Source organism: Salvelinus namaycush, chromosome 33 (genome assembly GCF_016432855.1).
Source record: "Salvelinus namaycush isolate Seneca chromosome 33, SaNama_1.0, whole genome shotgun sequence".
NCBI classification, from domain to species: domain Eukaryota; kingdom Metazoa; phylum Chordata; class Actinopteri; order Salmoniformes; family Salmonidae; genus Salvelinus; species Salvelinus namaycush.
Window position 1 is genome coordinate 5,400,689 of NC_052339.1, and position 23,151 is coordinate 5,423,839.

General features: G+C 42.3%; 1 pseudogene; it reads left to right on the plus strand.

Moving 5' to 3' along the window:
- Nucleotides 1–15,596, plus strand: part of LOC120027647 — a 70,040-nt pseudogene extending 54,444 nt beyond the window's left edge.
- Nucleotides 15,597–23,151: the final 7,555 nt, after the last annotated feature.

The following is a 23,151-nucleotide window of genomic DNA, read 5'->3' on the forward strand; positions in this document are numbered from 1 at the left end:
TGTGTAGTGTGTAGTGTGTGTGTGTGGAGGGGAGACTACTCAGCCGGGGTTGCCATGTTACATGTTCTTCAAAATGTATGCAGCAAGCTTTTTACACGACAGCTTACATAACTTACTTAGCCTCAATTCATTCATTGAATTGAAAAGATTGACAGTTCAAAAACCGTCAGTTCATCAATGGCCAGAATGGGGAATAATTGTTCCCATGACATCCTTGATTTCCATCAGACAGCTGTGACAGACTGTTTCCCAGTCAAAGCTTCTGACAAACGTTGGGGGGAAAAAAACAACGCCTCGTCATCAGAACCTGTGCAGCTTGACTGTCGTAGCCCAATTGACCCAATCGAAAGGTCAAGCGAATTGGAAGATACATCACAGGACATGTTTAAATTTCACAAGTTCCTCGTCACTTCATCTCGTCTAATATTGATTTACGGCGTCAAGCGGGAGATGTTGAGTGGGACATCAGAGAAGAATGTAAACACACTGCACATCACGGGCCTTGATCTTCCATTTCACCTTTCCACCTTAATTAAGGACCGGTCCTCTGCCGGACTGAAGGGTGACATATCTTTTTCTCTAGTATATAGTTTTCAAGATTTTTTCAGATTTAGGATAGCTTTGTAGATAGAGGAGAGAGAGAACTTGAGTGGCGAAGCAGGGGATCAAACCAATGTCTACAGGAGCTCGAAGGTGGCAGCACTACAACTAGACCAGCCCCCAGCAAGATTCTCTTTCTTTTTTGGAATACACTTCAAACAGAAGTTATCATCTTTGTCAGAGGACATCAGAAAAAAGTCCAATCTGGTCAAGTGCTAGAGCTACATATAGCCTTGCTAGCTAGCGTTTCAGGACGCAGAACCAATGGGAGAACGAATGGTGGCTGGCTACGCAAGCTAAAATTAATTCTACAAGTTACTGGGGTACGTTGTATAAAATAAGTGACGTTTCATGTGTGAAACCAGGTAACTTTAAATAGTAAAAAAGGTACATTTGCTTAATTTTGGTTGTGTTCCATGTGCTTGATCAAGCTGTCATAGAGCTGGAGCTGGGGAGGTGTGAAGAGATGAGAAGCTCACCTGTTTACTTTGGCAAGGAAGATAGAGCAGGCAAACAGCCAATGAGCTGTCATCTCTCCAATTCGATCACACGGTAATGTCCCTTCACATGTGAGTGAGTGAGCGAACACAAACCTTACAGAAAATGTTATCTGACACTGCACATAATAACAGTATAGTGGGCATTCATATTCTGAACGTAGTCTGAACGTAGTCTGAACGTTTCAGGAACAGTCGAGTTCAAGGATGTCAATGTATCTATGTCAATGAGGCGAAAGGCTAATCCAATTGAACATTTCGTAAGCCTAGAATGGACCCCAGCCATGTTCTCAAACATAGAGTTGCTTTATTAATTCCTACATTTAGCCTTTAGCGCCATAGTGGCATATTAGCGTGACATCTTCTTGAATTTTTAGTGAGGAAGCTTTGTTGATGCTAGGGGCATATCCTAACACCTGACCAGTAATCAGAATGACATTAAGAAGTCTATTGTAGCTGGACAGTTACATGACTGAAATACTCACTAAATTGGAACACAAGTACAGATTGCAGTAAGTCCTGCTGAGATTGAAAGATGTCTGCCCTATTTTGGACACCGTTAAGGAGGAACAAATTGCAGACAGTATACATTGTAGATCAAAGACATATAATGACATAATGTATGTGCAACTGACTGGAGATCGAACTCAAGTTTTGGATTTGACTAATGATCATGTTAGCCTACTGAGCTAAAGCCTAGGCATTAGCTTAGGGAGCTAGCACAAGTTATCAGGTGTCGTTACTCATTCATGTGACCATAACTGACCAATGAACTTCAACCTTCTTTGACCTCCTAAACATAACACAAATGTGACCAAAGAGGTATAAACCAGGTTTGCGAGACTAAAACAAGACTATATTATCATTATATTGCCAACTCATGTCCTGTTCACAAACTGCATTCAAAGTGGTGCACTACATATTAGACTGAGTGTACAAAACATTAAGGACACCTTCCTAATATTGACTTCCCCTTTTTTTCCTTCAGAACAGCCTCAATTAATCGGGGCGTGGACTCTACAAGGTGTCCAAAGCATTCCACAGCGATGCTGACCCATGTTGACTCCAATGCTTCCCACAGGTGTGTCAAGTTGGCTGGTGGACCATTCTTGACACACACGGGAAACGGTTGAGCGGGAAAAACCCAGCAGCGTTGCAGTTCTTGACACACTCAAACCGGTGCGCCTGGCACCTACTACCATACTCTGTTCAAAGGCACTTAAATCTTTTGTTTTGCCCATTCATCCTCTGAATGGCACACACACAATCCATGTCTCAATTGTCTCAAGGCTTTAACCTCTCCTCGCCTTCCTCTACACTGATTGAAGTGGATTTAACAAGTGACATCAATAAGAGATCATAGCTTTCACCTCGATTCACCTGGTCAGTCTATGTCATGGAAAGAGCAGGTGTCCTTAATATTTTGTACACTCAGTGTAGATTTAACAGTATGACTTCCATTTGTCTCTGACACAGGCCGATACATCCTATGTCTGTACGCGTGTATTACTCATTCAAACCAAGAGCTTTGTTTTTGCAATGTTAACAGCCTGCAACAGAGAAAATCAAACTATCCAAGTGCCTCCTAGTCGCCAAGCCGACGTTTCAAAGTCTTCGTCACGGACCTGATGAATGCACCATGAGAAATACAATTATGAGGTGACCGTCAAACGTTCCAACCCTCACTGATCCACCCTTTGTTACAGAAGAATCCCTTAACCAGAGAGTGATTTGTACTGACCTCATATTCATAGATACACATTTGTGACACATTCACAACATGTCCAAAAACAGAGAAGAATGAAGAAACCACTCAGGTTCCATGAAAATAAACCGCGACAGGGCGGTGTAGTGCGGTCCCTGAGACTGAACTGTTCTTCACAAACAGTTTTTGGGGGGTTTCTTCAGTGTTCTATGCAGCCTGGAGTGGTGTGTTCCTTGGTTCCTTGCCACAGATAAAGCAATAACAAGACTTGTATCAGCTTTTTGGGAAAAGTCTTGTTTTGTGGCTCACATTCGTATCAGATGTCTAAGTGCAAAGTGCCATAAACTTTGAATTGTGTAATGAGGGGAATGATCTAGAATAGGGTTCTCTAACCCAGTTCCTGGAGCGCTACCCTCCTGTAGGTTTCCGCTCCAACCCCAGCTGTAACTAGCCTGATTCAGCTTATCAACCAGCTAATTATTAGAATCAAGTGCTCTAGATCAAGGTTGGAGCGAAAAGGATGGTAGCTCTGCAAGAACAGGTTTGGAGGTTTTTAGACATCCTTTTTTGAGAACATAACTGATCTCTAGACAAGTCATCATATCTAGGCCTCATTTCACCACAAACCGAGGTTGAGGTTCGTAGGTAATCATTAATCACATGATAGAAGGGGAAAAAAAGGTGTGATCAGACAGATAACGGAAACGCAAACACAACGCGCTGTACCTTTGGCGCATTGAAAAATAAGTAAATATGTGTTGCTACTTTACCTTTCATCACTGTTTGAAATTACAACAAGAGGCCAAAAGACTGCTTGCATTTGGCACAACCTCAACATGCTTTGAAGTATTAAAGCTGTGGTGAATGACTTGCCTCCTGAATGTTTAAGCAACATGTGTCATTTAGACTGTGGGGGTTTTATGTTTTTTTTTTATGATGGGCTTGGCTTTTGACAATCCAACCATTTAGATTTTTTGAGTGAGGGAAATGTTTGGGAGAGGTTAATCCTGTGTACTGTATTGGCACGAAAGTGTAACCAATGCCAAAATATATTGTCATGTATAATGGGAAATGTGGTAGCATTGAGTTCACTTGTGGTGGCACTGGCAACAAAGGTACACCTGCCACAAAAACACCTTTTACCTAAAGACATTTGCGTTTTCGTGTAAGCACAGAAGACCAGAAAACACAAAACATTAAAGTAATGTGCCATGATCTGTCAGTCTATTTGAAAATGTACATCTAACCACAAACCTCAAGTACCTTCTTAAAAGTGCACCGTTGTTGTTGTTTTGAGCAGTTCAGAAATCCTGTGTTTTGTTGTTGAATTATTTTTTGACTGGCACAAGAACATCTCTACCATGTTGCCAGCTCTCATCACCTGAACATGTATTCATACAAGCAAGGTAGAGGAGACAGCGGGGTCCTGTACTGCAGACGCGGAAAGTCCCCAATTATGTGGTAATTCTAGAGAGTGGTTGGGATATTTATTCTTATTGCCCAAAGAACTTGGCATTTACGAGACTCACCACAAAACACATTCCACCAAGCACAGCACAGGCAAACTTGAGGCTCCCTCACTCCCTCACTCACTCAGATGAAATAGCTACTGATTTATGGTGTATTTTGAAGGAAGTCTCCGGGCTTAGTTTTTAATTCTGCCGCTTTTTAAAATTAAATCAGTTAATTACCTTTTCTTTGAGGAGTGGTTGGCAATATTAACGAGTATGCTAATAAACTACAACAAACAACCTGCAGTATTTTCACCTCACACCTCCACCCTTCAATATGCCCCCCTTAGGTAGGGTGTGAAAACCAAAGATGTACATATAGATAATTGGATCTCGATGGTGAAAACATTGCTGTAAATTACATGATCTCTAAATGGTCATTTACTTTTGCGTAAGACAATTTACATTTTTATTGATTACATATTTCATGTATTTTCCAATTGCTTTAACGCTTATTTCCAAAGTCACTCCATAACTAAGAACAGGGAAAGTCCTGTTCACTGTGCTCACAATGTTTTGTTAGGATTGGACCAATGGACCTCAGTGCTAAAGGTGTAATTTGAATCATTTCTATGTGCCATGTATGTAATCAGCATGCAGTCAGGGATAAGTACAAAACCCCTGTATGGAAGTTTCAGTGCCTTTCAGACACAGCAGGGTTGGTCAGATTTTCTCGAATAATTCCTTCCTAAAGCACCATTTAAGGCCATTATGTGAGTCTATTTTTGGCCACAGTGATGGATTCTGCTCAATTATTGTCCATTATGGAGAGAGATGGCCTAACATGCGTGACAGGAATTACTGGTAACGGCTGTGACATCCACTGTGAAATCCACTTTGCACATTTAGCTCAGCTCATCAACAAGTTTGTATTTCTAATTCACTTATGTGTGCAATGGCTGGTGGTTGCTTTCATGTTGTCTTCTTCCATTGTCATATTAGGTATCTGTACAGATGTGGGATCTTAATTTGACCAGTTTCGTCTCAGGAGTAAAATAATCCTGCAGCAGGAGGATTGGACTATAAAAAAAAGGTGTTCATTTCTAACATTTCTTCATTTGTTTTGATAGGCTAAAGTAGACTATAGTTTTTGGTGTGAGATGTCGTGAGAGAAAGAGAGCTGAAGGTTTTCAATGAATTTATGTAAATCACAAGGCTCGTTTTAAATCACAGATACTACACCTGTAGTTGATCAATTCATTGGTAAATGCTCCACATACTCAACATAATTGTACCTATAATGAATAGGTACACATCACGTATAGCCTACCAACTCTCCTTATAGTCCAGAGTTATGTGAAAATATCATAAAAGCATGAAACTTGGTACAGTTTGGGGCATATATAATGCTATTTGCATAACCTGCAGTGGTATTTGTCTTATCAAGACTAATAGAACAGAAACAGGCAACAGAGGTTGAGTTAGTTCCTATAACTCTTCTCCTGGCACTAGGGGACTGCAGTGGATGTCGTGTTGCCAGGGTTCAGTCACAGCAGTCAGCACAAACTGAAGCTAATTGAGAAGGAAAAGTGGAAACAAGTTCTACAAGGGGGCCTGAGAACAACCCCGAGAGCCACCAAGGCCCCCGCCAGAGATGAATCAAAATGGTCGATCAATAACTTCTCAAGTGCTAATAAGCGCTGGCACATTTGGTGATATGTGAGCCTGTTCGTCATTTCAACTGCGCAAAGAGTTATGGGAAATCCATTGTTAGGTCCAAAGTATGACGTAATGTAGCACTTAGTAAATGAAGGAAAACCAAAAGCCCTCTGTGATTTGTATTTCATTTACAAAGGACAAGTCTAATCATTAGGAGCTCCATCTCTTCGAAACACATAGGAAATGCTATAATGATGGCCATGTTTTTTTATAGCCGACTTAGTCAGCAATGAGCCAACGACACAGGAGATTACAGCAAATAGTATAGCCTTTCTGTCTTCCATCTTTGATTGGTTCCTTCTCAGATAACCAGGGGATGGATTCCTATTCACCATAAGGTGATTAAAGTCATATTAGGAAACCGTTATGGGGGAGTCGTAAAATTATTTGATTTCTGTCCTCTCCACTGTCTCCTATCAAAGTGATTGGTCTACTAGGTCATCTGCAGTGTTTGACATAATTGTTAATTAGCCATTATGGCCTGGCCTCTCTCCCCCAGAAATGTAATCTCTGACCAATTATTAATTTAAAAACAATGCCTTATATCACAGTGTGATGTATGGATACAGAACATTTTTATTACCACAGACTGACGCAGTGGCCTGAAATGGTGATATATTTACACTCCAGTCTAGACATTACATTACATATTGATTGCAATATGAAAATTAAATCATAATATGGCAAAAACTGCAAGTCATTCCCTGTATTCCTTCACTCATGCTGCCAAACATACCATCGTAAAACTGACCATCCTACCGATCCTTGACTTTGGCGATGTCATTTACAAAATAGCCCCCAACACTCTACTCAGCAAATTGGATGTAGTCTATCACAGTGCCATCCGTTTTGTCACCAAAGCCCCATATACTACCGACCGCTGCGACCTGTATGCTCTCGTTGGCTGGCCCTCACTACATATCCGTCGCCAAACCCACTGGCTCCAGGTCATCTATAAGTCTTTGCTAGGTAAAGCCCAGCCTCATCTCAGCTCACTGGTCACCATAACAACAGCCACCCGTAGCACGCGCTCCAGCAGGTATATTGCACTGGTCATCCCCAAAGCCAACACTTCCTTTGGCCGCCTTTCCTTCCAGTCCTCTGCTGCCAATGACCGGAACGAATTGCAAAAATCTCTGAAGCTGGAGTCTTGTATCTCCCTCTCTAACTTTAGGCATCAGCTGTCAGAGCAGCTTAACGATCACTGTACCTGTACACAGCCAATCTGTAAATAGCACACCCAACTACCTCATCCACATGTTATTACTTACCGTCTTGCTCTTTTTCACCCCAGTATCTCTACTTGCACATCATCTGCACATCTATCACTCCAGTATTAATGCAATTATTAATGCAATTGTAATTATTTCGCCTCTATGGCCTATTTATTGCCTGCCTCCCTACTCTTCTACATTTGCACACACTGTACATAGATTCTTCTATTGTGTTATTGTCTGTACGTTTGTTTATGTGTAACTGTAACTGTGTTGTTTGTGTCGCACTGCTTTGCTTTATCTTGGCCAGGTCGCAGTTGTAAATGAGAACTAGCCCACCTAGTTAAATAAAGGTGAAATAAAACACACAAAAAATAAAAGTATATATAAATATACAAGTATTTTATAAAGAAATATATTTCAAGTGTCAACTTTCAATTTCCCTGCATATTAAATAGTTCGGTCCAGCTATACTCATCAGATATAACACTGTTCAATGCCTTGTCCATCCAAGTAAGCACAAGGCTTATGTTTTATTAAAGAGAGACCCAGTTTATAGAGAGGAAAATGGAGGTTGCAAAAAGGCTGTGTGACCATGTGGGATACACACTAGTGATATGGGACAAGTCCAAGGTCAAAATATGTGAAAAGGAGAAGACTGCTCCCTTTAGAGAGGCAATTCGCATTGACAACACTAAAATTAAAAGTTGATATCAAAATCATGGGTCACCTGACTTTAATCAGCAACGATGTAAAACAAATTGTATCAAACTGATTATTTAACAGTGGTATATGAGAGATATGAGGCATCTGGGCATGTTACTAATCAAATCATGTTGATACCCTGCATGTCTTTTTCAGCATAGATAAATTGTGGGCTTATTTTTTTCACATTCAAGTTGTCGTTGGCTCACACAGTTTGCAAAGGGATACAGCAAAGGGCTCTCTTTCAACTCTTTACCACTATAGACCACCTTTTTTTAACGTTTTTTTTCAGTCGTCAGCTTTTTGCACGACAAGGTGAGTTTTTCTTTTCAAAATACCACAGATCAGGTAAAGAGATTGTTGGGGGAAGAAAGTGAAATAAAAGGCTCTTTAACGTGGTATTTATAAAGAAAAGACAAACAGTGTCCCTGTTGAAAATAAAAGTTTGGAAATGTTCAGAAATCCATTCTGATGACAGTTGGAAGAATGCAGAGCTTTATGAAGGACTTGAGCCCCATCTTTGCCATATCTTTTAACCATGATTATTTACTTAAAAACACAAGCGAGGGCCCTAGTCTGGCATTGTGGACGGCAGTCCTTTGATAGGGGCTCTAGGCTTGAATTCTTAACTAATAATTTGTTCCACGCCTTTGTCTGAGGCATTAACGGCAGTGGTCTGCGTTTTTCTTGCTCTAATCTCAAGAATGTGCCAGCCTCTTGAGAAGCGTAGGGCTTCCTTCCTCTCCCTGAGCGGGCTCCTGGTTTTGTTTTCTTAGAGGGCTCCCCAGATTGACAAGCCTCATCGTTGGGCCCTCTCCTCAGCCATCTGTTTTCACTGATTCTGTCCCAGCACATCAAAGTCAATCAGAGCCTGCAAAGCATTTTAAAAGACACACACCAACCCCACAGTGTGTGAGAAATAAGGCTAACTTTCATCAACCCCACAGAAAAAGATTGTTAGGAACTCATTTATGTTTGTGTGTACGATTTTCCATGTTGGGGGACCTGAGAGAGATTCCTTAGCTCACAGTATAGGTATGAGCAGCTAAACTTTGTTCATCTCCAGCTCTGACGACAGCTCGGTGAGTAAATCCGTCCCAACATATACCATAGACTTAGATAGACATCGCATCAATATATCTGTCCCATTATGCTGTCTTTGAGGCCATTTCCATTTTGAAGTAGTCCATTTTCTTATTCTACTAACTGAAAGGCTGCATACAAACAAACTGAAAAGGTGCATACTGCCACCTAGAGTGTGTTGTTTGAACAGGTATACACCCTCCTGGTGACCTGGATGGAATGATGTGATCCTTCCTTAACCCATAGGAAATCCCACCCAGCTGACTACTTCAAAATTGTGAAAATCATCAATGGCGCTGCACATGCTAAAACAGGCTTTTTGGCATTAGAGTCCTCTATTTATCTCTATGACATAGACTGAACTTTTTTGGTAATGTATTCAGTGACATCTCTTGACAATGAAGGAATCACCTGTAGTGAAGACAGAAGTCAGTTCAATGACGTTTTTGTAGGAAAATCATATTTTTATTTAGGGCAAAAGAAAAACATGGCTATATATAGTGACATGAAAGATGAATCCTAGTTGACTAATGGGACTGGCTGTGGGTATTGTACCACAAGACTTTATTAGCCCGCTGTGCGAAAGCAGAGGAATTAGCACGGGGAGCTAACTCAAGTCTTCAAGTTTCAGACAAGGTTACATAGGCGAGCGTAGTTCACCGAACCACGTCTGTGTGAAGCAGTGTTTTTTACGGTCTCTGGTGTGAACCCATTAAGTATCATAGCAGAAATATTAGATTCTGTTGATACAATACATCGATTGATTTTTCGGCATGGAATAAACAGCATTTTATGATGTGTGAATGTGATGATTGGAAAACAGATGTTCTATTCAAGTTCAAACCCTAAAGGTAGCTCGACAGTTAGGGCTCAACAACAACAAAACCCAAACATTACTATTATTATCATCATGCTATTACAGCCCTAATAAAAACAATGTATTAAAAGCATGACCATTTTAGGTAGTCAAATCTGGGTAGCCTGGTTCAGACACGTAAAACATTCTCAATTTCCATCCAGTAACCTATAGGCTACGTATATGTAGAAGACAACGGAAATGCCATTAAACCATTACAAAATATATTCCAGTGTTTTCTAGCAGGTTAACAGTACAAGGCAAATAGACTTATTCTCAGCCCAATCGGTGATTCACTTGACCAAGGAACTTGTTGGGGGTGGATGGGGAGGAGAACTATTATTCAATTATTAAAGTATTCTAATTCCTAATTCTATGAAGCAGATCATGATGAAGGATTTGGATTTTACTCGTTGTATGGGTCTTGTTTTCGATTCCTGTCGATCATGAAATCATTTATGCAACAATCGTAGCAACTGTCCTTTCCTGACAATCTTTCAGACGGATGCATATTTAGCTAGTCCTTTAGCTAGCTATTTTGATCTGTAAATGTAGCAATGTTACAATGCAGCTAGCTTGCCGACTAACAAGTCTCAGTTGGGCATCTTTCAGCTAGCTGAGTGGCATAGTAACATGTGATCTGACTGAGAAACATATTTTTGAACATAATAAAGTGCATTTGTCATAGACAATGTTTTAATGTAAGTTTTGGGGTCCAACTATGAGAGACATTTATTTGTCTATCATAAAGCAACAAACCAGATGCATGTCCCATTTTGCTAAATACTTTTTCTACGTGTGCACATTTCCACATCAAATCAAAGATTTTAAAAGTCTTTATATTAATGCAAAGATACTAAATTAGGCTATGTGAATACAAGTTCTTTAAAAAAAAAACTTTGTCTTATTTATTAATTCTAAAATAGATGCAAACTTCACTATCACAGTTCAAGAGGGGTTTCTCTCATTAAACAGGGCTTGAACTCAAAAGCAACCAGTGGCAAGTTAGCGATCACCACAATTGCTCTTCAAGACCATATCATATAAAACGTACTGTTTCGGAATTTGTCACTGTGTGACCCTGTGAAGACAAGATGGTGCAGAATAGCCTCCACAGACACCCACTGCAAAATAAACCACGTGAAAGGAACTGTGAAACAGAAAGGTCCTCATTGTCCCCAGTCACACAATGGACCAGAGGAGAAACAGTATGTGCTAGGTAGCCAAAGAAATCTATCAATCAATTACATTTATTTTACAGTAGTCAGTTGGGAACTAGTTCAACAACACTTCTGAACTAGGAAGTCTCATTGTGAAATCAAATCTGCATTTTGGTGCTTAGGCTACTACTGATCTATTTAATTTTTCACTTGTTGTTTGATATTTTGCCGTTGTCTGCCGTTGTCTGCCTCTCCAGCCCAGATATTGGGTTTGGTGGAATCCCCGGCCAGGAGACTGATGGTGGATGAATGGAGTTGGGTCAAGTCGAGGTCTATTCACAAGGGAGACTCCAAGCAGCCCTGTGTGATCTGCAGGGAGGAGTTTCGCCTACAGACTCAGGTATTCCTCCATACACAATACCTGGTGTTTATCCTCAGTCAGAGTCAGTCAGAGGACCCTTTTTGAACGTTTTCAACGTTCCTCACCCTCCCCTAGGGCAGCCCCCCCCCCCCCCCCTCCGACTCCCCAACACCGTCTCTACCCCTCCCTCTGGTTCTTGTATTTTCTAATCTGTGTAGACAACTGTACAAATTTCCCATACTGCCTTGGAACTCAACTGTGACGCGATGATGTAGCAATCAGTGTGTTACTGTGAGGGGCATTCAGTCGTACATCTTTCTGATCCCCTTTTAAGATGCCAATCTCAAGAATGCGGGCTAGAATAGACTGCCTCACAAAGCACAGTTGCCATACATGCCTGTGTAAATATTAGTTTGACTGGAGGGAAAATTTCAAATTAGAGCCTGGAAAGTGACAAAAGTGAATCTTTGTTGACTTGTTGATGTGTTTGACAAAAACATGTTAAATGGGTTTGTTATTAGTGAAACAGTGAAATTATTTGAAATGGTCTAATTTCCTGTATTCTAAAATGCTTCCTTATTTCAAACAATGTACATTTTTGCAGATGATGCTTTCAGCTATTTAACATTGTACTAACACCAAATACAGACCATACCATGTATATATAGATATAGACTGAGCACTGCAGTGAGCCCTTTCACTGGTGATATAGTATGTTGTTCAGGCCAAAAACAATGGGAAATCAATATGGCTCCCCTGCCCTCTAGAGCTCGTACACTGGTTTGTGTGTCCCAAGCCCCCTTAGCTGGAGCTACTGACTCCTACACTCTCCTTGTGAGAGCAGACGACAAAAGAGTCTGTGGCAGGTGGAGCAGAGGAGAGGAGACTGCAGTCCCAGGTCCCAGCCCTCCCAGCAGGGACTCGCTGACTCCCACTGCCCCCTGAGAAACAGCACACACACTCACACACGTGCACATACACACACACACACACACACACTCACACACGTGCACATACACACATACACACATACATCTCTCACAGTGCTCACCAGAAACACTTAGAGAGATGTGAAAGACTATACATATGCTCTAGCAACCCCAGGAGGCTCTGCATGCCACAATCATCTCAAAAGTCATTCAATCGGTAAAATGCAGAGGGTATTTCAGATGGATAAAACCAAACAAAGAAACCAAAAATCTAATCTAATTATAAGGCTGAAGCTGATTAATTTAAACTATATATATATATATATATATACACGTGTGTTTATAATTTATAATTGTGTGTATAATATTCAACAATCAGCACAAATGATATTCATATTGTGTCTAGGTTTTGATGTCCTGTTCCCATGTGTTTCACAGAGCCATTATGCAGGCCTTTGAGAGGTTTTCAGGTAGGAAGTTCTGTCCTCTGTACAGGAAGGAGCAGTATGAGACCAGAAATTCACGATGGAGCTCGCCTCTTCAAAGAGAGGTGTGCCATCAGGTTAACTTCTCCAGAGATTGGACTGCATGTTTCCCTCTATTTACTGGGTTGTTACATCAATTTGGTGCCTTTTCTTAAGTGTAACTTAATAAAACATTTTTAAAAATGCCATAAAGGTCACATGTTCAAATTCATTAAAAACACATTTTCCCATCTCAAGAGGTTAAATAAAAAAAATACTATAATAAGTGCCTATTAAGTGCCAAATAAAGTAATTGTTGGGTTGACCTTAACAGGGTTGAAGGTTTTTGTCAAATATTACCTGGGGATTTTAACAAAGCAAATTTGAGAACAAGGCTACCTAAATTCTATCAGCATATTGACTGTAGCACTGGCACTGGTAAAACACTGGATCACTGCTACTCTAACTTCCACAATGCATACAAGGCCCTCCCACGCCCGCCTTTTGGCAAATCTGACCACGACTCCGTTTTGCTCCTCCTTCCTATAGGTAGAAACTCAAACAGGATGTACCCGTGCTAAGGACTATTCAACGCTGGTCTGACCAATCGGAATCCACGCTTCAAGATTGTTTTGATCACGCGGACTTGGACATGTTCCGGCTAGCCTCAGAGAATAATATTGACATATACGCTGATTCGGTGAGTGAGTTTATAAGGAAGTGTATAGGAGATGTTGTACCTACTGTGACTATTAGAACCTACCCTAACCAGAAACCGTGGATAGATAGCGGAATTCGCGCAAAACTGAAAGCACGAACCAACGCATTTAACCATGGAAAGGTGACTGGGAATATGGCCAAATACAAGAGTGTGCAAAGCTGTCATCAAGGCAAAGGGTGGCTACTTTGAAGAATCTAAAATATGATATGTATTTTGATTTGTTTAACACTTTTATGGTTACTACATGATTCCATATGTGTTATTTCATAGTTTTGATGTCTTCACTATTATTCTACAATGTAGAAATTAGTAAAAATAAAGAAAAACCTTGAATGAGTAGGTGTGTCTAAACTTTTGACTGGTACTGTGTATTAAAAAGCAGATTTATTGAATTCTCCATGTGGTCTATATTAAAGGGCACTTCATTTAATATAACAGGCTTTTAAAATGCAATACTGGTGCACAATTTCAACTTAAAATATCAAAGTTACACAAAAGGCACTCATTTCGTTGAACGACCCTACTATATACTGAACAATGCCATGACGGCTCAAAACACTTATCTGGTGAGTCTGTCAACTGGTGACCACCAGGTCACATTGCTGAGGCTTTTCCCTACTCCTATAAGTATGTGTCGCAAATGGCACCCTATTCCCTATAAAGTGCACTGCTTTTGATCAGAGCTCTATGTGTCCTGGTCAAAAGTAGTGCCCTATAAAGGTAATAGGGTGCCATTTGGGATGCATACTAAGTCAGCATTCTTCCTGAAACTCACCCGCCAGACATTCCTCACCTATTTAGCAGTGGTGGACTTTAGGTCGCCGTGATTGATGGACAGACAGCCGATCTGATCACAGGTCAGTGTGGAGTGGACATGGGCCTCAGTGGAGGTGGAGGGCCGAGTAAGGGGGAACTGAACTCTCTAAGCAGCCCCAGAGGGCCTTTGATGCCGTGTGAATCATACACTGTTTGTATACTAATTATGGAGAGTGTGTGTTGTGGTCAAACAGTCTGGACATTCCAGGGTCAACACAAAAGCAAGTGTTTGTCTGTGATTTTTGCCCCCAATGCATATCGGGGGCAGGTTCCCCGGTTGTCATTTGCATTGGCTTTTTTCACTTTGATCTGAGGAAAGAATACACATTCTAAAGGGTTAGTCCTTTCAGCTTTGGCTGGCTGGTTGCGGGATCTAGCAACTGGAAGGGGGCCTACCGACATTAATGCCACTCTGCCTTCTCTAGTCTGTGGCTCCCTGGAAAAGGGAAGATTGCCACCTAGTGAGACTGAAATCTCCCCCTCCATTTGACTGACTTACCTCTGACTGTAGTGCAGGTTTGCAGAGGTCTGCAGAGACAGGGCTGAATAGAAAACACTGCCCATGGCTACTATTGAGCTTTTCACTCCATTTGGTTCTATCTTTACCAGTCGGCACAGTTGTTCACTCGCTATGACATTTTCCCATCAAACAGACAAGTTAAAACTTGGGTAGCACTTATACTGATTTTACTGGTATATTTGTCATGTGAGCTTTGGGTTCTGTCCCAAATGCACCCCTTTGGGGCGGTAAGTAGCCAATTGGTTAGAGCGTTGTGCCAGTAACCAAAAGGTTGCTGGATCGAATCCCTGAGCTGACAAGGTAAAAATCTGTCATTCTGCCCCTGAACAAGGCAGTTAACCCACTGTTCCCGGTAGGCCGTCATTGTAAAAAATTATTTGTTCTTAACTGACTTGCCGAGTTAAATAAAGGTTTTAAAAAAGATATATAATAAAAAATAAAATAAAATAGGGCTCTGGTCCAAAGTAGTACACTAAATACGGAATAGAGTGCCTTTGTAGGATGTCCTACTCTATCCTAGAATCCTCTAGGAGCCGCCAATCACTTCTCTCTCTAGGGCTCTATGTAATCAATCAGAGTGCCTCTATGGATTCAGAGAGACCCGTTGATTACGCCCAACTTGTAATGCGCTCGGAGAGGTCCATCACCTATAAACCCTGCCTTAGAATGTCACGTAAACACCGAGCAGACATTATATTGGTCTCATTAACTCTGTTGGAACTCATTAGCCCCGTCCAGGGTCCCATCCTGGTGCCAGTGACGGCCACGTCAAGGATGGGGATTGGCGGCTCCTAGAAGATTCTGAGATAGAGTAGGACATCCTCCATCACCCTGAGACAGGTTGAGTCCCAAATGGCACCCTATTCCCTATTTAGTGCACCACTTTTGAACAGAGCCCTATAGGCCCAGTTGCTCCAAGGCAGCAAAGCCTTTAAGACGTTCTACCAGTTTTCACATTCTTATCAGCCGACTGCGATGACCAGCTTTCCATTTATACCTTTTTGACGTCCGACCCTAAGTCAACTCATTAAGGAGGATAACTGGTGACATCAAAATGGATTGCAGTGAGATAACACCCTCTAGCCCCGTTCTTTGCCCCCCTCGCTCCATCCCTTTTTTCTGTCCTCTGCGTCTGTGGTGAGACAAGGCGAAGTTCACCAGGGTCCATGTTTTTTGGATTCGCTGTAGAAAAGTCAGCTCATAAAACCTCATCGGAATGGTTAACAGTTGTTTAACTCGTGATAAAAGCCCAGCAATAAAGCACTTGTGATGTCACTGTGACATGAGCGAGCTCGGTGGGGCAGCCTGAGGGATGGCTTGTGTGTGTGTGCGCACGCGCGTGTGTGTCTGTTTCCCAGCACCAGCTATCCTATTACTGGTTTCCATAAATGTTCCATGTAAGTCTGAGACGTGCCGGTATCAATCTGGCCTGTTTAGCAACTTGACTTTGTCAGCAGGCTTCAAGCATTACAATACAGCAGCAATTAAATCTGAGATAAAAACAATTGAAAGATGCCCCTTTGTACAACTAAATGGTTTCCAATTAGTTGCAGGAGTGGAATGACAGCTTTGTCCAATACCGCCACACAGACCTGGAGGCTTTCCTGAATGATATCGACGAGTTGTGTCATCGAGCTGAAGAGTGTTCAATCAGTATGAGAGAGAGCACATCTCAGAGCCGCAGATGGATGATTGGAGGAAAATACAGGATAAGATTTGGGCCCTGACTGTGGAAAAGTGTTGCAAAATTCCTGGAACATTCCCAAAATTCCCAGGTTTTCCGGGAAAATCTCCAAGCAGGATTTCTGGAAAACCTGAGAATCTTGGGAAAGTTACAGGAATTGTGCAAACCCTACTGTGGAAAAACTCACCATACAAATACCATAGTGCACTATCAAAGAGAATCTCATAAAGTTCTAACCCTGGTCTATTTCTCCCGGTAGCCATGCCATTCATTCAACATGCCGACGCTTGTCCAGGAGAGGCAGCTGCTACACAAAGTCAAATCTCCCAGAGATGATCATTCACTTTTCCAAGTGAATGATGGAAATAATTCTCTGTGTTTACAAAAAACTGAGCGAGTCTTATAATGCACGCCAGGGCTTTCATCGCCCCGTCTGAACCATCTGTACTGTGGTTCGAAATGAAAAGAGATCTAGATTTGCTGTTCCATAGGCTCTGTTGTATATAGGTATTTTTAAAGCCAGCCAATGTAGTTTCCCACAATCCCACAGGAGGTGAAAAAGGGTACGTTTCTTTATCTTGTGTTAAAAGGTTGTGCGCAGGGCAACAGGTGTTGCTCAACCTTGACTCGTACAGAGAGAATCAAACGGTGAACTCGGGGTGTTAATCGCACACAGTGCACCTTCCTCATGAAGGTAAACACTATAAAAGTCGCAAAGCTCATTATCAAGCGTTTAAGCCTCGAGGGTGTTGACTGTTTCTGAATAAAGGAAGCTGTCTCAGAGTTAATCATTGGGGGAGTTGCAGCAGACACCTGCCCCCCCAACGGTATCTCAGAGACACACGGCCAAACAATCAAGCTTGTGTGACACGCTAAAGCAGATAATGTCAACTGAACAGGGGTGTGTAAGGAGGCTTTTGTGAGAGAAGATAACCATTATAAATGTGTGGTAGCAAGGTTGGGGTCAATTCCATTTCAATAGCGGAGGTGCATTAATATGGCGGACCCCTTGCACTTACAACAAATTCCGCGTTTTGTTAAGTTTGCCGTATTGTACATTGCTCTCCGTTACTCTTAATTGAAAAATGGAAAAAAGTAGCTTGTGCTGATTTATAGGCACATTGAACCATGTAACACACCGTAGTTTAAACAGTCAGTGCAATGACGTGATATCTGAATTCAGCCATTTTTATACATGTTCGCCATTGTCAATTCAGGAAGTAGACTGAAATTCTAATTCCCCAAAATGTTCATAGGCTTTGAGGAAAATGTGAGTTCCCTTCCTTAATCGACATGGAATTGACCCCAACAGTATGTGGTGGTGTGGTAACGTGTTGTGGGAATTTATTGAAGACTTGAAGTCTTATTTTGGAATGCTGGTCCGTCCCTTCAGGTAACAGCCCTGTCTGTCACAGGTCATCCAGAGAGTGACACGGGAGTGTCCCACTTGCCTCACCGCATCCCCAGACTAGGGACAGACGCAGGGAGGATAGAACAAAAACTGGTTGGATGTAACTTCAACACACACACACACTCACGCACGCACAAGCGCACACACACACACACACACACACACAGTACCAACCAAAAGTTAGGACACACCTACTCATTCAAGGGTTTTTCTTTATTTTGACTATTTTCTACATTGTAGAATAATAGTGAAGACATCAAAACTATGAAATAACACATATGGAGTCATGTAGCAACCAAATCAAAATATATGTTATATTTGGGATTCTTCAAAGTAGTCACCCTTTGCCTTGTTTACAGCTTTGCACACTCTTGGCATTCTCTCAACCGGCTTCATGAGGTAGTCACCTGGAATGCATTTCAATTAACAGGTGTGCCTTGTTAAAAGTTCAATCAGTTGTGTTGTGACAAGGTAGGGGTGGTATACAGAAGATAGCCCTATTGGTAAAAGACAGAGTCCATATTATGGCAAGAACAGCTCAAATAAGCAAAGAGAAACGACAGTCCATCATTACTTTAAGACATGAAGGTCAGTCAATTCAGAACATTTCAAGAACTTTGAAAGTTTCTTCAAGTGCAGTCTTAAAAACCATCAAGCACTATAATGAAACTGGCTCTCATGAGGACCGCCCCAGGAAAGGAAGACCCAGAGTTACCTCTGCGGCAGAGGATCAGTTCATAGAGTTACCAGCCTCAGAAATTGCAGCCCAAATAAATGCTTCACAGAGTTTGAGTAACAGACACATCTCAACATCAACTGTTCAGAGGAGACTGTATGAATCAGGCCTTCATGGTCAAAATGCTGCAAAGAAATCACTTCTAAAGGACACCAATAATAAGAAGAGACTTGCTTGTGCCAATAATTCTCTGTGTTTACAAAAAACTGACTGAGTTTTATAATGCACGCTAGGGCTTTCATCGCCCCGTCTGAACCATCTGTATTGTGGCACATCTAAACATCAACTGTTCAGATGAGACTGTATGAATCAGGCCTGCACCAATAATAAGAAGAGACTTGCTTGGGCCAAGAAACACGAGCAATCAACATTAGACCAGTGAAAATATGTCCTATGGTCTGATGAGTCCAAATTTGAGATATTTGGTTATACCGCTGTGTCTTTGTGAGACAAAGAGCAGGTGAACGGATGATCTCTGCATATGTGGTTCCCACCATGAAGCACGGAGGAGGAGGTGTTATGGTGTGGGGGTGCTTTGCTGGTGACACTGTCTGTGATTTATTTAGAATTCAAGGCACACTTAACCAGCATAGCTACCACAGCATTCTTAAGCGATATGCCATTCCCATTTGGCAAATCTGACCATAATTCTATCCTTCTGATTCCTGCTTACAAGCAAAAATGAAAGCAGGAAGCACAAGTGACCCGTTCAATAGCACAGCCTGGAATATGTTCCAGGATTCGTCTGATGGCATTGAGGAGTACACCACATCAGTCACTGGCTTCATCAATAAGTGCATCGATGACGTCGTCCCCACGGTGACTGTACGTACATACCCCAACCAGATGCCATGGATTACAGCCAACAACCGCACTGAGCTAAAGGGTAGAGCTGCCGCTTTCAAGGAGCGGGACTCTAACCCGGAAGCTTATAAGAAATCCCGCTATGCCCTCCAACAAACCATCAAACAGGCAAAGCGTCAATACAGGACTAAGATTGAATCGTACTACACTGGCTCTGACCCTCGTCGGATGTGGCAGGGCTTATTACAGACTACAAAGGGAAGCACAGCCGAGAGCTGCCCAGTGACACAAGCCTACCAGATGAGCTAAAAACTTCTATGCTCGCTTCGAGGCAAATGACACTGAAACATGCATGAGAGCACCAGCTGTTCCGGATGACTGTGTGATCACGCTGTCCACAGCCGATGTGAGTAAGACCTTTAGACTGGTCAACATTCACAAGGCCGCAGGACCAGACGGATTACCAGAATGTGTACTCTGAGCATGTGCTGACCAACTGGCAAGTGTCTTCACTGACATTTTCAACCTCTCCCTGTCTGAGTCTGTAATACCAACATGTTTAAAGCAGACCACCATAATCCCATGTGCCCATGAACATCAAGGTAACCTACCTAAACGACTACTGACCCGTAGCCATAAAGCGCTGTAGCCATAAAGCGCTTTGAAAGGCTGGTCATGGCTCACATCACTATTATCCCAGAAACCCTAGACCCACTCCAATTTGCAAACCGCCCCAACAGATCTACAGATGATGCAATCTCTATTGCACTCCACACTGCCCTTTCACACCTGGACAAAAGGAACACCTACAGTTGAAGTCGTAAGTTTACATACACTTAGTTTGGAGTCATTAAAACTCGTTTTTCAACCACTCCACAAATTTCTTGTTAACAAACTATAGTTTTGGCAAGTCGGTTAGGACATCTACTTTGTGCATGACACAAGTAATTTTTCCAGCAATTGTTTACAGATATATTATATTTCACTTTATATTTACTTATAATTCACTGTATCACAATTCAAGTGGGTCAGAAGTTAACGTACACTAAGTTGACTGTGCCTTTAAACAGCTTGGAAAATTCCAGAAAATTATGTCATGGCTTTAAAAGCTTCTGATAGGCTAATTGACATCATTTGAGTCAATTGGAGGTGTACCTGTGGATGTATTTCAAGGCCTACCTTCAAACCCAGTGCCTCTTTGCTTGACATCATGGGAAAATCAAAAGAAATCAGCCAAGACCTCAGGAACAAAATTGTTGACCTCCACAAGTCTGGTTCATCCTTGGGAGCAATTTCCAAATGTCTGAAGGTACCACGTTCATCTGTACAAACAATAGTACGCATGTATAAACACCATGGGACCACGCAGCCGTCATACTGCTCAGGAAGGAGACGCGTTCTGTCTCCTAGAGATGAACGTACTTTGGTGCGAAAGTGCAAATCAATCCCAGAACAACAGCAAAGGACCTTGAGATGCTGGAGGAAACAGGTACAAAAGTATCTATATCCACAGTAAAACGAGTCCTATATCGACATAACATTGAAACAACATCAGCAAGGAAGAAGCTACTGCGCCATATAAAAAGCAAAACTACAGTTTGCAACTGTATCGGTAGAACTGCAATGGCAGAACTGAAAAAGCGTGTGCGAGCAAAGAGGCCTACAAACCTGAGTTACACCAGCTCTGTCAGGAGGAATGGGCCAGAATTCACCCAAATTATTGTGGGAAGCTTGTAGAAGGCTACCCGAAACGTTTGACCCAAGTTAAACAATTTAAAGGCAATGCTACCAAATACTAATTGAGTGTATGTAAACTTCTGACCCACTGGGAATGTAATGAAAGAAATAAAAGCTGAAATAAATAATTCTCTCTACTATTATTCTGACATTTCACATTCTTAAAATAAAGTGGTGATCCTAACTGACCTAAGACAGGTAATTTTTACTAGGATTAAATGTCAGGACTTGTGAAAAACTGAGTTTAAACATAATTGGCTAAGGTGTATGTGAACTTCCCGACTTCAACTGTATTTGAGAATGCTATTCATTGACTACAGCTCAGCATTCAACACCATAGTGCCCTCAAAGCTCATCACGAAGCTAAGGATCCTGGGACTAAACACCTCCCTCTGCAACTGGATCCTGGACTTCCTGGCGGGCTGCCCCCAGGTGGTAAGGGTAGGCAACAACACATCCGCCACGCTGATCCTCAACACGGGGGCCCCTCAGGGGTGCGTGCTCAGTCCCCTCCTGTACTCCCTGTTTACGCATGACTGCACGGTCATTAAGTTCACCGACAACAATGAGACAGCCTATTCGGAGGAGGTCAGAGACCTGGCCGTGTGATGCCAGGACAACAACCTCTCCCTCAACGTGATCAAGACAAAGGAAATTATTGTGGATTACAGGAAAAGGAGGACTGAGCACGCCCCCATTCTCATCAACGGGAATGTAGTGGAGCAGGTTGAGAGCTTCAAGTTCCTTGGTGTCCACATCACCAACAAACTAACATGGTCCAAGCACACCAATATAGTTGTGAAGGGGGCTCGACAAAACCTATTCCCCCTCAGGAGACTGAAAAGATTTGGCATGGGTCTCAGATCCTCAAAAGGTTCTACAGCTGCACCATCGAGAGCATCCTAACGGATTGCATCACTGCCTGGTATTTCAACTGCTTGGCATTTGACCGCAAGGTACTACAGAGGGAGTTTCCTGGCCATGGACCCAAAATATCAATGTTTTTTTCGCCGAGCCACTTTTGCCTTATGGCAAGGTGCTCCATCATGCTGGAAAAGGCATTGTTCGTCACCAAACTGTTCCTGGGTGGTTGGGAGAAGTTGCTCTCTGAGAATGTGTTGGTACCATTCTTTATTCATGGCTGTGTTCTTAGGCAAAATTGTGAGTGAGCCCACTCCCTTGGCTGAGAAGCAACACATGAATGGTCTCAGGATGCTTTACTGTTGGCATGACACAGGACTGATGGTAGCGCTCACCTTGTCTTCTCCGGACAAGCTTTTTTCTGGATGCCCCAAACAATCGGAAAGGGGATTCATCAGAGAAAATGACTTCGCCCCAGTCCTCAGCAGTCCAATCCCTGTACCAATTACAGAATATCAGTCTGTCCCTGATGTTTTTCCTGGAGAGAAGTGGCTTCTTTGCTGCCCTTCTTGACACCAGGCCATCCTCCAAAAGTCTTCACCTCACTGTGCGTGCAGATGCACTCACACCTGCCTGCTGCCATTCCTGAGCAAGCTCTGTACTGGTGGTGCCCCGATCCCGCAGCTGAATCAACTTTAGGATACGGTCCTGGCGCTTGCGGGACTTTCTTGGGCGCCATGAAGCCTTCTTCACAACAATTGAACCGCTCTCCTTGAAGTTCTTGATGATCCGATAAATGGTTGATTTAGGTGCAATCTTACTGGCAGCAATATCCTTGCCTGTGAAGCCCTTTTTGTGCAAAGCAATGATGACGGCACGTGTTTCCTTGCAGGTAACCATGATTGACAGAGGAAGAACAATGATTCCAAGCACCACCCTCCTTTTGAAGTTTCCAGTCTGTTATTCTGCCGAGGCGGCAGGTAGCCTAGTGGTTAGAGCATTGGACTAGTAACCGAAAGGTTGCAAAATTGAATCCCTGAGCTGACTAGGTACAAATCTGTCATTCTGCACCTGAACAAGGCACTGTTCCTAGGCCGTCATTGAAAATAAGAATTTG